Source organism: Esox lucius, chromosome 21 (assembly GCF_011004845.1).
Source record: "Esox lucius isolate fEsoLuc1 chromosome 21, fEsoLuc1.pri, whole genome shotgun sequence".
Lineage (NCBI taxonomy): Eukaryota > Metazoa > Chordata > Actinopteri > Esociformes > Esocidae > Esox > Esox lucius.
The window spans coordinates 12,829,715-12,845,537 of NC_047589.1; the positions used below are offsets into that span (position 1 = coordinate 12,829,715).

At 38.2% G+C, this 15,823-nt stretch overlaps 1 protein-coding gene across 2 annotated transcripts in view; it reads left to right on the top strand.

Annotated features, from left to right (window-relative positions):
• Nucleotides 1-6,596: 6,596 nt before the first annotated feature.
• LOC105019404 (cadherin-12) overlaps nt 6,597-15,823 on the top strand; it is a 207,013-nt gene continuing 197,786 nt past the window's right edge. For both annotated transcript variants that reach the window (XM_034289193.1, XM_029116093.2), the window contains exon 1: nt 6,597-7,000. The gene's annotated coding sequence lies outside the window, so the exon portion shown is untranslated. The remainder of the gene's footprint in view (nt 7,001-15,823) is intronic.

Consider the following 15,823-nt stretch of genomic DNA (forward strand, 5'->3'; position numbering starts at 1 on the left):
TCAGGAAATAAAGTTATAAACACTGTTTGGGCTAAATGTGAGTAAATAACAGCGCGGTCTGACCAGCGATTGTTACGTTACTTGTACCTAAGCATGCTAATGGTGCGTTCTAAACAAAACGTTCTAATCACAACAGTGTGATCGTACGCTTCAGGGACCACTCTAGCCTGATCACACTGGTGTGATCGTACGCGTCAAAGGGTTAAAATAATAATTCTCCCTGCGCTTGTGTTCAAGTCTCATCAAATGTTACAAAAAGATGACTGGCCACCCCTCAGAGTCCATCTCCTCTCTAGGTTTCTTCCTAGGTTCTGACGCTACTAGAGTTTTTCCTAGCCACTCTGCATCAACACTTGTAGTTGCTTGTTCTTTGGAGTTTCAGGCTTAGTATCTGTGTAAGCAATTTGTGACAGCTGATGATGTAAAAACAGCTTCATAAAATACATTTGATTGATTGGTTAATTGTCACCATTGTTAACCTAATACAAATTTAATACAATAATTTTGAAAATGGCTCATATCGAAAAAAAAAGTGCTGTACATAGGAAAAGGTGACTGTTTTCAGGATACAGTCCAGTGATTTTTCCACAGAACCTCTTTAGCTGAAATGCCTTGCCGGCTGATGCCTGAACATTGACTTTGAGCATCCGTTCCACCTATCTCTCGCTCAGTGAAGTACATACCAAGAGGATTAAAGATGCCGTCCTCTAGGGCAGTGACATGCCTTCTGAACAGGAGTTGATCTGGGAAGAGGGGCTGGGGGGGTGTTATTTCAAAATAGTGATTGTTGAGTGTATTAGTGTTCACATCCTGCAAACATCAGTATTGAAAGGTGTAGTGAAGCATTGCATTTCTGACAGAAAACACGGTATTTTGTTTTTCCCCATGGCAGTTATATCATCTCCATGACACCCCCAGTGATTTTTCAATTGTTTTAATATGTTGTGGGTGTTTGACTGAGGATTATTTTTAAATCAATAAACCACACTCATTTATCAAATATAAACACATTTATCTATTTTTAAATTGGTTAGTTTATCATGCTTTACTTGTTCATATTGTACCTACTTTTGACATTCTGGCTTTGGCTTCAGCATAGGTTAATGTTTGGATTGGTTAAGAGGTGAAAGTAAGGGTTTCTTGTTAATTAGAACCACGTCAAAGTTAAATAGAAGTTGTTGTGTACTGTATGGAGAAAGAATATGACTACTGACCTGGCCCCATAATGCTGGGATGAACGTTAACTGGCCGATTTAAGGTTCTTATTTATCTATGAACAGCATGGCATTATCTGAACATTTGAAGACTATAGAGGTTTTCATGATTTATTTATTATTCTACACTCACTGCGTAACATCTCCAACATGCCCATTTCTAACATTTTGAAAAGATATTCATCGAGCAGACAATACTTTTGGTTTACATGATGAATATTAAAAGGAAAGGAATAACAGATTTTGGTGCCAGCTAGTCTGTGATACAAATAATAGCAAACTATTGAATCGAAAGTGAAACTTTCAATAATTTTCACCAAGCCAACAATGTAAGACACAGACACTGTATTACAATCTCCAAATTCAGTTAGGCAAGCTGTTGAGAGGATGTTCTCGTGCAGTAAAACACCTCTCACATTACAATCTTACTACGATGTGGATTAGACAAGCTAAATGTGAGTGCCTCAGTAACCTATTCCCAAGAGCAATGTGTCATCTCCAGTTCTCTCATGGAGATGCAGAGAATAGGGTTCCATTTTGTATGCATCCAAAGTCTGATGTCTATCGACATCATAGCCGAGTGGAGAAACATCCACCTCCAAGTGGAGGAAAACTAACAACCCATTTAATCATGCAAGACATGGAAATAGGAGAATGTAGGTCACACTGTAACGACAACTGACAGTCTTCAGAGGGACCAGGAAGTTGTTTTTGATGTTTAAACATCAATTATTTGCATTACTGCAGGGATATATGAAAAGGTAAGGGGTATGTTGTGCTGTTTGTGTTCCACTACAACAACGGGGAAACGTACAGCAGGATTAACTAAGAGACTGTTGTGTGATGTTTGCACCCACATCCTGGGGCTGTGGATGGACAAAATGAAAGGTTTGGTACCCCTTACAAAAAAGAAATTGTTGCGGCAAACTTTCCCCAAGTTTATGGCAGATCTACAGAAAATAAACTGGCTTCCCACCGGTTGCCATTAGTGGCGAATCTGCTGCAAACTTTTGACAACATTAATATTTAGGGACAGAAGAGGTAAACAGAGGTTTTTATACTGGCATGAAATGATCCTAAGATTTGATTTTAATTTGTGGCACGTATCGCAACAATGTTTATTGCCAGTAGTGGCAAACAGAAAGTGGGAAGTCTATTTTTGTTGTCAGCAGGTGTTGTCACATGGCATTTGCTCCCAGTCACACACAAAATTATGAAATTCAGATGAGCCATTCACAACTTTGTATTCAGTTTATTTTACCTTTATTTATAAAGGGAAATGAACTGAGACTAAGGTCTATTTCATAGCTGAGACATGTAGTACAACACTTAAAACACACATCTGTAATTATGAAGCACATACAAGAAAAAGGTGTGTGTATATGTAGAGCAGTCTGCTTTGCACAATTACATTTAATTTCTGTCGTGACAGACATGACTTGCTTCCATAAAAGAAACCAAAGTTAATCTTTAGCTTGTTCACTCACCAGTAAAGTGTGTTGTATTACACTTTCATTTAACCAAACCTCAAGTTATTTCTTTAGGAAGGTACTTTTCTGTATAATAGACCAATTTAGATATTAATAGATAGTAATTTTTGCATTATCTTCAAGCCGATTTTGTGACCTGAAGATGTGCAAGGGTTTGTGCAAAAGAGTGAGCTGTGGTGGATAGTGCTGTATCATCAGCATAAACATGACATTCACATTTTCTCATGTAATAGCATTAATGTATAGAGTTAACAGTAAAGGACCCACAACTGACCCTCTGCAAACTGTAAGAAAATCAGATCTGGACACATAATCGAACGTCCCAGCCTTTGAGGCCAGCCACATCATGGATTCCTCTTGCTCCTTTATAATTGCTACTGAAAAACTAGGATTACCGCCTTTTCCTGCCCGAAGACTAATGTTAATTACTGAAGAATATAATATTTGTGTTTAAAAACCTTAAACAATCTTTCAAGTCAACTGCTTTATGATTTACAGTAGAGGGGGCCTAAGCTTTTATAGCAGAAGTCTCAAACCGGTTCCACAGAGGGCCATGTGTCTGCAGGTTTTTGGGTTTTCCTTTAAATTGGTTCCCAGTTCAGACCTAAACAACCAGGTGGGGGTGTAAACGAACCAATTAGTGACCTAATTAGTCAATTAAGTACAAGGTGAGAGCGAAAATCTGCAGACACTCGGCCCTCTGTGGAACCGGTTTGAGACCTCTGTTTTATAGAGTGGGGAGAACAAGTATTTGATACACTGCTGATTTTGCAGGTTTTCCTACTTACAAAGCATGTAGAGGTCTGTGCTTTTAATCATAGGTACACTTCAACTGAGAAAGATGGAATAAAAAATCCAGAAAATCACATTGTATGAATTTAAAAGAAATTTATTTGCATTTTAATGCATGACAAAAGTATTTGATCAACTACCAACCAGTAAGAATTCCGGCTCTCACAGACCTGTTCGTTTTTCTTTAAGAAGCCCTGCTGTTTTCCACTCATTAACTGTATTAACTTCACCTGTTTGAACTCGTTACCTGTATAAAAGACACCTGTCCACACACTCAATCAAACAGACTACAACCTCTCCACAATGGCCAAGACTAGATAGTTGTGTAAGGACATCAGGGATGAAATTGTAGAGCTGCACAAGGCTTGGATGGGCTACAGGACAATAGACAAGCAGCTTGGTGAGAAGGCAACAACTGTTGGCGCAATTATTAGAAAATGGAAGAAGTTCAAGATGATGGTCAATCTCCTTCGGTCTGTGGCTCCATGCAAGATCTCACCTCGTGGGGCATCAATGATCATGAGGAAGGTGAGGGGTCAGCCCAGAACTACACTGGAGGACCTGGTCAATGACCTGAAGAGAGCTGGGACCACAGTCTCAAAGAAAACCATTAGTAACACACTACGCCGTCATGGATTAAAATCCTGCAGCGCACGCAAGGTCCCTCTGCTCAAGCCAGCGCATGTCCCGGCCCCTCTGAAGTTTGCCAATGACCATCTGTATGATCCAGAGGAGGATTGGGAGAAGGTCATGTGGTCTGATGAGACAAAAATAGAGCTTTTTGGTCTAAACTCCACTCGCCGTGTTTGGAGGAAGAAGAAGGATGAGTACAACCCCAAGAACACCATCCCAACCATGAAGCATGGAGGTGGAAACATCATTCTTTGGGGATGCTTTTCTGCAAAGGGGACAGGACGACTGCACCATATTGAGGGGAGGATGGATGGGGCCATGTATCGCGAGATCTTGGCCAACAACCTCCTTCCCTCAGTAAGAGCATTGAAGATGGGCCGTGGTCTGAGTCTTCCAGCATGACAACGACTCGAATCACACAGACAGGGCAACTAAGGAGTGGCTCCGTAAGAAGCATTTCAAGGTTTTTGAGTGGCCTAGCCAGTCTCCAGACCTGAACCCAATAGAAAATCTTTGGAGTGGGCCAAAATCCCTGCTGCAGTGTGTGCAAACCTGGTCAAGAACTACAGGAAACGTATGCCCTCTGTAATTGCAAACAAAAGTTCTGGTTTTCTGATGTATCAAATACATATGTCATGCAATAAAATGAAAATTAATTACTTAAACATCCTACAATGTGATTTTCTGGATTTTTGTTTTAGATTCCGTCACTCACAGTTGAAGAGTACCTATGATAAAAAGTACAGACTTCTACATGCTTTGTAAGTGGGAAAACCTGCAATATCGGCAGTGTTTTAAATACTTGTTCTCCCCACTGTATATAGCGTTTTACAATTCATGTTTTACAAAACATTATATAATGACTGCTATGCTTTGTTTTGAAGATGTACAAGTCACTGGTTTGTGAACACTGCAGCATGACTGGCTTGTGTTCTGGTCTGTGAAAGGATAATAAAGCTGTACTGGAAGCAGTGCATCACTGTTCCTTTTTTAGGCAAAAGAGACATGTGGGACGTCTGGGATAGGCTACTTTAATGGAACAGGCCTTATTAAAACATACATTTTGATGAACGTAGTCTAATGTGCAATTTGTCAGTTCCTGCACTTATTTCATCCCAAGTCAAGCGCTGACTGGATGCATTAGTTTAGTTGTACTCTTATATCCCCATGCTGGATATACTCCATAATTATGAAAAAAGTAATTAAAATGAATATGTCCCTCTATGCTTTTCTTTATCCTCTGTGAATATCCATACATTGCCACCTTCATCTATGGATTGTGTAGGATAAGATGGTAGAACACTTTTGCATCTATTCATTTTCTGGACTGAGAAATGAAAACAGCATCCACAAGTTCATTTGACGACGGAAAAGTAGAAAAAAAGTCCTCACTGCTAAAACCTGTAACTGTCCTTTTAACCTTAATATGGGTATTTCATTGTAAAACTACAACATGTCCGTAGAATCTGAGGTAAAAGTACAATGAGAGTGTTTCACAATATGAACTGACCCAGAAATAATTTTGGGTACTTAAAAAAAGCATCCTAAAATGTAAACTTTCAGTGGTTTCGGTTGTCAATTATCTCCTCCACAGGCAAACCAACATACAATGGCAGACTGGGGCAAGCGAAACCCCTCTGTAAATCCCTTGTTACAAAAATTCTGCACAGATCACATGAGAAAACAAGTACTGAACACTGTAGGAAATCATTATGTTATTAAAATTGCTATTACATATATAACTCAGTGACAATCCAACACCTTCCCCTTATTCACATAATATCATCATAACAGCCAACACACGCAGTCACATGCAAATGGTTCAGAGGCACATACATTAGGACACACAAAACTTTTTCATTTCTTTATTAACCAAACAATTAAATTAAGAACAAATATTTACAATGACAACGTAGAAAGACGTACAAGCCCTCCTGATGGGATGTATTTAAAACAATGACATACATAAACAGACTACACAGACAGACAGCAGCAAGCAGTGTGTCTTTGGGTGCATGCAGTCGTGTGGGGTGTTAACTGTCACAATTAGAAGGCAAATCAACTAGAAATCAACTTGTGCACAGGAACGCACGCGCCCGAACACACTCGCTCCCTTCATTCCTCCCTCTGTCTATCTACCTTTTTCTTTCTCCATCTGTCTTTCATTTTGCCACACTCCTACAACAGTTCCTATTTCGGCGGCATCGTCTGTGAGCTTGGAAGAGACACCATCCCCAAGTGGCACTACTGTCTCTCCGATTAGAATATCCCCCCGCTGACCACAGTGCACATCACTGGCTCTCTCTCTGCAGGAGGGAGGGCTCTCCAGCTCCTTATAATCTGCTTGATGAAGATCCCAGTGCTCTGGGGACCTAACAGGGGGCTGCCTCACACCAATCACGGCTGCCGCAGCTCCCAGCATACACGCAAGCCCTTCGCCACTGAGCCAGTCAGTGAGCCAGTCAGTGAGCCAGTGAAACCCACTCTCACTCTCCCGCTCGCTCTCTCACACACTTGCAGTAGCTTGCTCCCTTTCACTCTGCTCTGCGACGCTTGCGTTCTCCCCTCTCGCTCTCTGTCGCACGTCATTTTAAAAACACAGGGAGACTCACTGTGGCTCCTGCATTCTCTCCCTCTCTCTCACCCTATTGTTGTGTACCTCTAGTGGCACATGCTCTGGCATCAGCACGAGCGTCGGCACTACGGTTTGCACAAAGACGGATAATGAAAGAAAGACACAGAAGAAGACAGAGGTAGGGGTAAAAGAAATTAAAGAGGAAAAGAAGAGGAGTAGAGAAGCTTTGAGGATAGTTTTACCATTTGGATTAAGCTGGCTTTGAAAGCATCTGCTGTAAGTGTGCTCCAGTCAAGGTATGTGTACTGTAAATTTTACCAGTAAATTAGACTGTTCTTTGTTGCTTTTAACATGTCGTTTATGTTGACATTTAGAATATTACCTCTTCAAGTTAATAATGAACAAACTGAGTCAAAGTAGCAGCAACTCATTGAAATGTGTCACCCCTCCGTTGCAGCTGTCACTATTGGCCTTCAAAGCCTCCTTGATGCCCAGGATTTGAAGATATTTTATTCAATGTACTCTGTTTCATTGCCCTTTCAGTCAGATTATAAAATTATTAGATGTTGTCTCCACTTTTGATTGGAGAGTGCATACAGCTGTCGCAGAACTAGCATCCTTGGAACAGTTTAAGTAGGAAGAGTTTGAGACAGGCTGGAGGCTTGTGTTCTCTTCTGCTGTTCTGTTTGGAGTGCAGTAAGTCTTAATGAAAAATGTCACTCGAGCATGACTGCATGGTCTTCATGGACTTTAAGGTCAATTTGAGCCAATTAATTTGTCTGTGGATGACATGTGAAGTCAGCACATGCAGACTGTTTAACCAAATGTAACAAGACACCCAATCCTGAGGAGTTCATTTTTAATGCAAAGGGTTTGATTTCTGTGATTTCTCTGTGTTCAAATGCATTTAAAAGGAATTATTGCTTTTCAACTTGGTGTTGTATAGTTTTTGAACATTGCTTATAAAATCATAGCATATCAAGATGTTTGGACAACATAAGTGATTTCAACTCTGCCATTTAGTGAAATCAAAAAGCAAACACTACCAAAGTATTTGCATTTGGTTCAGCATTACAACACTGTTTGAAACTCATCATAGAGAGTGTTCCATTCAGTCCGATATTGTGTATATTTTCATTCCCTTCAACATACTAATTGGTGCCATTCTGTGTTGGTGCACAGAAAACATAGTTGCAGGAGGGCGGTGTGTCAAGTTGGTGTCATGAACGCAAGAGTTTTCATAGAGCTGTAGCGAATACTGTTTATAAAAACCTTCTTTTTAAGGTTTATATGAATCAGTGCTAATTTTGACAATTTTGACATTTTAACAATATAAACACATTCAGAGACAATTTCCAAGAATATGTGTCTTTCATGTTATCTCTTCAAACCTCCCACTTTCAGCACATAATTTGAAAGCCAGGTTCAAAAAGCCTACAGAAAATGGCTTAATTCTGGGCTTTCTGTTGAAAACATATTATCCATATAACCATTGCACATTATTTCCCTTCTATTTAGCATGAATAATAGCAGGCCATTCAAAAACAATTGTTTATGCTACACATTCAGTCATCTTACCTCATTTGCTAGCTATAGCTAAAATATGGCGTCATAGAAAGGTAAAGAATTGCAAACCGTACCTCTCAGGAATTACGTTTGTGTTGAACTACTTTGTAATCCACGATTATGTTCAGTATGGACATAAATCAGTGCTACTACCTTTGCTATCAACTCATCTCCAGAGCTATATTTATCCTTAAGCTCACACTATTACATTGCTCTTCAGTGTTTCACTGTAATGTGTGTCCTTAACATAATCTATTTTGAATGAAAAAATGCCTCATTAGGGTTAGCGTTTACAGTTAACAGTTAAGGCTAAATTGAGGGATAAGTTTAGAATTTACACTCCCGGCATTAGGGTTTGGATTAAGGTTAGGAGGGTTAAATTAAAATTACAAAAACAGTAAAAACGCCTGTCAAAAACAACCCACCCCCCCCCCCCCCCCCCCCCCAAAAAAAAAATGTCTAGCATCATGCAGTAATTGAACACGCAACTGGTTCTGAAAGTCGGTTGCCGAACCATCAGCCTACCATCCCGGACCATCCCGAACAACTTAACAAAAAGCCACTCTGTTTAACTATTAATATAATCATACCCCTGGCGGCTGGGGCAAACATGGTATACAAACAGCACTTCTCATATGTTGACACTGAACATAATTGCGATCCATTACGGACCAAGAGCACTGGGATATATTGATATTGATTGTAGCACTGCTGATATGTTCATACTGAACGTAATCGCATTTTGCTAAATAGTTACATATGCAAGCAATTCCCGCAATAATGCGTGGCAGAAAATGTATTGACCAAATAATCCTCTTACTATAACTCAATATCTGAATGGGTCAATAACTAAAGTATGCATATCATTCACTAATTAGTAGTTGAACTAAGTATCTTTAACAGAAATAACATTGAATTGTGCAACCAGGAAATGACTGAAGTATTTGGCTTGTTCCCTGTTGCAAAAAAATAAGTCAACAACTGAACAACTAAGATTCAATCCCATCTTATAATGAAGGATGTTGACTTTTGGGACAAGTGCAGCAGTTATCTGTACATGCAGAATCATTGCCTTTGAAGCATACATTGTTCACATTGCTTAGTCATATTGAATCCTGGCCATGAATGAGTTGGCTACATGCATCATTTCAATCTACTGATACTATATAAAAACATAATTTGCAGGCAAACATTACATGGTTTTGCTCATGGATTGATATATGGTTAAAGTTTAGTATGTTGAAGTTTTGATTTGTTTACATCTCAAAAAAAATATATATGCATGTGGCCAAAAATGTCTTTCTGAACAATCTTCAGAAACAACTCACAAAAATAAGGAAAACAATTGTCATATCAACACAGCTTAGTCCATCTTTTGTTGACTTACTTTTTCTTAATTTTGAATAGGCTTTATTTATTTTTTAAACAGCAATGTAACTAAGGATTGGCCAGTAACACATGACCTTTACATTTATTAAAATAATTTAGCAAATACTCAGTAATGAGCACATACTGTACATTTTCATACGGGCTACAGTGGGAATCAAAACAATAACCCACACATTTTAAGCGCTGACTAAGCAATAATGAAAACACTGTAAGCATAGAAGAAACCAAAAATGTTTTAGCCCTTATAAACAATGATAGTCAGATTAAATGTTAAAGTGAGACTGCTCTTCATTTTCTAATTTTAATCAAAGCACACCCTGCATTGAAATGCTTAAATTGCAGTTATGCCTCAACTTAAGACATTTTATAGCCAGTGTTTACATACATTTCTGAATTACTTTAGTGGTTTAGAAGATTTCTGGTGGTATCCAAGGGGATTAAGTACCAACAAAATGAGAGGATATGAAAAAGGCACACAAACTCTGGTATACTGCATGTTTGGTCTAGACTACAGATGTATATTCAGATGAGCTGTAGAAGGAGATACGAGGACAACATATTAATGAGCTACACTATATACAGTAAATATCTACACATGGCAACATATACTGTATGATATGCCTACTAATAATATTTTAAATAGATTTAAAGAGCACATTATGACATCAATAACAACAGTTGAAATGTAATATTTTAAATAGATTCCATCACCCTCATGAATGGACCATTGTACCAAATTTGAAATATGTTTAACACAGCAGGATATGCAACATGAGATAATTAATAAAAATACCTGAACTGCATAGCTCCAGTTCAGGAACGCATACCATGTCTCTCGACATTCCTTTCATGACTCATGTCCTCCAAAAACCTTCAGTTTTGACTCATCTGTCTATAGAACATTCTTCCAAAAGTGCCCCCAGTGCGTTTAGGGAAACCGCTCAGATCCTTACGCTTGCGCATTTTTCCTAACACATCAACTTTGAGGACAGAATGTTCACTTGTTGCTTAATATATCCCACCCACTGACAGGTGGCGTGATAACAAGATTATCAGTGTTATTCACTTCGCTTGTTTTTTTCAAATCATTTTGGAAACCACTCATAATGAAATGGCTGATCGGTGTGTAAAGAACAGATAAATACTCCTGAAAAATGAATACCGAATGCCAACTTGTGTCCGTATTTCTTATTCAGTTCTCTTTGTGCCAGGTGTTGTGTTGTCTGCTCTTTAAATCAGATTATTATTAACCTGGGTTACCTGGGGTGGTTCCATGTAGTCATGGCTCAATATAGTACTGTGTGCCTCAAAGCTTCCGTTTGGGGATTGGGAAGTGTGGAGAGATTTCTGGTGACATGCCTGGTGTGATATAAATTGTTGTCTAAGCTATGGTAACTGTTTGAACAGATGGTATCTTAAACACATCAATACCTCTTAAAAGAGCATCATTGATGCAATCAAGCCCTTCTCTACAATAATCCAAGAAAGGTTGACAAGCATGCCATTGACACACCGCCAAATTTGATATTTCTAGTTATCTCGCCTCTGAAGACTCTTCCCACTTTAACACCAAGCTGGTTCACGTAAAAAATAAGAACCTCTGCAGAGATCTTAAAACTAGGAAACAACCGGTTTTACAGGATACTCTCACCTAAATACGTTTCCCCCTGAAAGCATGTTGTTGAATCGTCACTTGACCACATATCTTGGTAGTAGTCCAGGCTTGCTAAAATTCATCTCTATATGACTTGTTTGGTTTATTTTCATGTCAAGAAAGTAGAGGGTTCACAGACATATCTCTCCATCTTTTACCAACCACTCAATCTATGTTTTTATCCCTGCAGCTTGCTATCTAGAATAACACGTAACAGTCTCCTTAAATTTTTATTTTTATTTTATGCAGTTATACATTATAAAACTGACTGAAGCTTCATGTTCAGGGTTTTATGTCTTTTTCCTGTTATACCGGATGTGTGTGATGTTGCGTCATCAGCATACATGCACAAAAAGATTGTTCAAGGTCAGCGGAAGGTTCAGCCATGTTCTTGTTAGAGAGGTTTTCATTAATGAAAGCCATATGTTTCCATTGGACATGTAAGTCTCAATCTAAAACATAGTGTAGGGCTTAAAGCCATGTCACAGATTGTTTTTCCTGAAACAGGTTAGGATCAATAACAAGAAATGCTTCACCGAAGTCTAACAGTGCAGCTCCTACAGAATCATTGTCTTATTTATCAATTTATTTATGCCAATCATCTACCACATGTCAGTACCTATGAGCATGTTGATAGTTTGCTTTGTTAAAATATTATTTGTTAAACCCTGTCACTGCGAGTTTGCTGAGGAACAGTAATAAGCTGATTGGTCAAATGTTCAAACCAGAAATGTATGCTTTGTTATTCTTGGGTAGTGGAATAACTGAAGCTAACCTACTGATCTAAGGGCAGAACATTTCTTGTAGGCTTAGATTGAGGGTTCCTCAAATGTGAGCAACAGTACTTTGTCAGTGACCTTAATTGTTAACCTTTTAGGGTCTCACTGTCAGTTGATGTTGTCTCATTGATAGATAGCAAAACATATTTAACTAATCTCCCCGTGATTATTAGATTTGTCATAACACAGTTAACCATGAAATGCCGTGGTTGAAGGCCATTGGTTTTGATTACATTGGTCACATACTGACATACATGTGACATAGCTTTTGACTTGAAAGAAACAGCGGTCAAAAATCCCAGATTGAATAGTCAATAAAAGTTGGAGTTGAGGCATCTGTGCCCAGAATGTCTTTTAAGGTATTCCAAAGATTTAGCAAAAAATATTTTTAGAATATATCTTTTTGTTTCTTTTTTTTTGGTTTAGTTACGTGATTTCTCAGCCTAGAGTAAAAAAAAATCACCTGTGTTGCTAATCACCTGTGTTGGGAGACTTACTTGCTTTTCTCTTCACCCGTTCCACTCAGCCATATAATTGTTAATTTTTTCATTTGTCCGCAGGGATATTAGACTTTTTTTAAAGATAATTTCCCCGGTATTTTTTGGACAGGAAATTGATGGGAGATAGGATTATTTTTGCTGGAAGTGAAAGTAGCAGTAAGTTAGACTCAAACCCATGCAACAGCAGCATGTGTTAACCTGAGGCAGCAGTTTAGACCACTGCACCACATTTGGCAGCAAGGATGCTGTTGCTAAAAAAGTTCTTTTTTAATGGCTGTGTATTTATCTGTAATAGTAGCAGTAATTTTATAAATAAAGTGGGGCATTAGGTTGTTTGTCAATATACACATCACACCTAAACTTTGAATCACCATTGATACTCCTACAGCATAATGGTACACTAGTATAATGGTCAGTAACTGTAAGTTATGATTAATATTTGCTAAATGACAAATATATCAAATGTAAAATGTGCTGTTTGTATATAAACTGGTGGGTTGATTGAACACCTGAACCAGATTTCAGGCATATGTTATGGTTGTAAGCTTCTTTTTAAGTGGACAAGTTATATATATATATATATATATATATATATATATATATATATATATATATATATATATATATATATTTACGGAAATTACAGACAAAATATATATCTGTGATGATTTCACACACAGTCTTTAATATTTTCAAAATGTTTACTATCAGCCCCCTGTGTCTCAAACAACTACTTCAAATAAATGGCTGTAGATGAGGGAAGTCATGCAACCATTTTACTTCCACATGATTTGAAACCAGACAACCAGGTGAAAATTGAAAGTAAGGCATAGTGTATATTTGTCTTTAATGAATAGGGCAAAACTGAAATAATATTTGTGAAACATGCTAGAGTAACTACCTAATTAGCTATGCATACCCTTTGAGAACACTCTTCGTTCAGCAATGTTTTTTACAAAGCAGTACCTTAATTTAATCAGATGTTGACATGAGGAAGGGAAACTTTATAAAAGAACAGAAAAGACAGTCATCTTTTCAACTTTTATCTAGTTTCATCCAAATGCCAACCTATTTTTCATTGATTCTATCTTTTTGAGACCTTAGACAATCAACAGCAGGAGTCCTAAGCATCTCAAATTAAGGTCCTTCAATGATGGATGAGCCTCTGTCTACAGGAGATATTGCTCCCAGTTTCCCCCTCAATGATTGGCACTCCTACTCTGCTGCACTTTACAATGATTTATATAGATTTATCACCATTACATTTTACGAATTCTCTAGAAGTGGTACATCTGCTGTGTGCTGGAACACCTATTTAGAGGGCAGCAATGAATGTTTTTTTCAAATCATTTTGGAAACCACTCATAATGAAAAATTACATTGGGTTAGCAAAAAAACATAATTTAGCTTTGAGGTGCCATGGGGATGTAGCTACATAACATGACAAAAGAACAAACAATGTTGCGTGTGGTAAACTGTAAGCTTTTACAGTGCGGCACAGTGTGTTAGCTAGCTTGATGGTGAGCTAGCAAGCTCAGCAGACACGGACAAGCCTTGGAGGACCCAGGCATCTGGGAGATGGGTCAACTCTGCAGGACAGAGATAACTGTTTGGCCATATCAGAGCACAGCCACTACTAGACGCTACTCACCCATGCCGTCACTGCGTGGTCTCCGAACAGTTGAGGCGCAAGTTTTTTTCTGGTGTCTCTATTCATAGAATATATTATTGACATTAAACCCATGAATAAACCTTTAATGTCTGGTCTATGGCATTGTTTTCCACTGCATTCTGTTAATTTTGTTTTGTTAAAAAAACATTTCCAGGTGAAAATCCTTGGATACACATTAGAAGTAGTAATGTAAATAAAACATTGGAATTATATAGTGCCTTTCTAACAATGGTACACAAAGGACTTTGCACAGGAATTTGCACAGAATGTCTACCACTACCTGGGGGATGCACAATGACCGATTTATACCAAAATGCTCTCCAAACATGGTGGAGACGTAAGGTATAATATATGCCAATTAGGAATGAAGGGAATGATTAGGTGGCCATTAGAATTATAAGGCCAAGTTAGGAATTTAGCTAAGACACCAAGGTTAACATATGTACTCTAATGGTACTTTTTGTGATTGCAGTGTCAGGACAACTGTGGCCATCTCATCTGAAAGACAACATCTTACGTGGAGTAATGTCCACCTTTCTGGCCTGGGCCTTGGAATTAAGCTTTCAATTTAGCCAAAATGCTAACCTGGCGAATGGAAGTGCACAGTGAGCACCATTTCAGTTACGTAAGTCTGATGAAAATAATTATTTCAGAAATGAACGACCATCTTGAATGTCAAGAATTGTTTCTTAGCTAAACCATATGGGGCCTATTCAAGTTGTTGACATGTTGCGTATGTCTCACCTGCCAGCCATAGTGTCATCTTTTTTTCTGTTATCATTTCAGCTAGTTAGCTAGCTAAGTCATTCTGCCACCGCAAATCATCAGTGGAAATAATAAGCTTGTCTACTATGTATACATGTATTGGTCAAAGTCATTCCTCATGGGATGACAGGCAGAGGAGTGTTCTAAAATATAACGAATGTGGCTCACATTGGCATTGTTTTTTCTGTCACACAAGTCAATGTTAGTTTTCTGACCCTAGAGATAGCAGAATATTGTAATGACTTCCTGATCAGGACACTAGCAAGCTACAGGCCCTTTCATTTTTGGGGGCTGAATTAGTGGCATTCCTCTGCTGGAAGAGAGGGCTGTACTTGTGATGCAGAAATAGAAATGGGGAATGGAAGTACCCCACTCCTGGTGAATCTTTCAGATGACTAGAGACCATTAGCATCCCTTTCTAGGATGATGACTTTGAGTGTGAGATCAATATTATTCATTATTTTCTTCTGGTACTTGGATGTACCTGTACACTTCAAATGGTATAGAAATGTGTGATTCATTCCAAGAGAGAATAAATGGGCATTTGTAATTACTAAACAGGATAATTTCCATCCCTTTCTCTTTGTTGTTCAATTTGCATGATTATCCTTTGGTTTTGAAGGTCAAAAAATAAATATACTATCTTTTCAGTACCCTCTGCAACAAAAAATGCTTTTGATTGAAGAATCTATTAGCTTTTACCGTGGTTGTGAGAATCTCTTTAGAAGAGTATACTTAGGAAAAGGTGTTCTGAATTTGTTCTTTTTATTATTATAATATATATATATTTTTTT